Here is a 1,008-nt window from a genome sequence, read left to right on the forward strand (position 1 = left end):
GGCCCCTCAGTACTGGGCTGAGCATTCTGAACCAAGCTTGAGGTTGGAAAGGTACAACAGATCATTTGAAGGTGCTTCTGCAAGAAGAGTGGGGGTGGGGAGGGGCTCTTCTGCTACCCATTTGCACTGTGTGTGGCTCTTGAAAACGGAATCACTGAATCTCACACCTGCTCAGGAGCATTCGGACCAGTCTTTCGAATGCTCCTTTTCAAGAGAGTGAGACCAGAGATGGAAGCCGAACCCTCCAGGCTGGGGTCAATAAAGGCATGCTGGGACCCCTGGAAGAGTGGGAACATAGACAGGGGACACCGGAGGTCCAGCTTGGTAGCCTGGGTATAAGCAGGGAAAGAGCTTATGGACCCTGAGCACGTCAAAGCTCCCAGGGTGCCTCCTCCTCCTCTGGACTCCTGCAAACACTCTTCTCTTGGAGCCCTTGGCTCCATCCCAGAGGCTCAATTGTTTGATCCCAGGGCTCAGAGGCGTCAACAGCCTGTACCTTTGGAAAAAGACTGGGGGCTTAGCTCTGTGGTTTCAGAATCTCAGGCTCTACCAATCCCTAGCAGGGCCAGGGGCCTGGGCAGGGGCTCTGGGAGCCTGTTGCCCCCACAGCTGTTCCCTGCGCTATTTTGGTCCCCGGGGAGCTTGTCAATTCCAGGGTATTTGGACCAAAATAGCTGATAGCAGGACCATCTCCTGATGGCTCTGTGTGGACCTCCCCACGGGAAAGTTTGTAAAGTGGGTGTGGGGTAGGCAAGAGGGAACTCTCTGACAATGTCTGAGGTCCTCTCAGCCTTTGGACATCCCTGGTCACTCACCTACCCATCAAAGCTTGGGGTTGGTGGCAGAGGGAGGGAATAAAAATTTCTGAACATGGTTTCTTGGCTCCCTAGTCCTCCCACAGCCAGCTAGATACATAGTATCCTTTCCCATTTCACAGAAGGGGCTAACCGGGTTCAAAGAGGTGGGTTCACTGGTCCCAGGCCACACAGTCTTGGACCTTGGGCCACC

Source organism: Callospermophilus lateralis, chromosome 7 (genome assembly GCF_048772815.1).
Source record: "Callospermophilus lateralis isolate mCalLat2 chromosome 7, mCalLat2.hap1, whole genome shotgun sequence".
Classification (NCBI taxonomy): Eukaryota; Metazoa; Chordata; class Mammalia; order Rodentia; family Sciuridae; genus Callospermophilus; species Callospermophilus lateralis.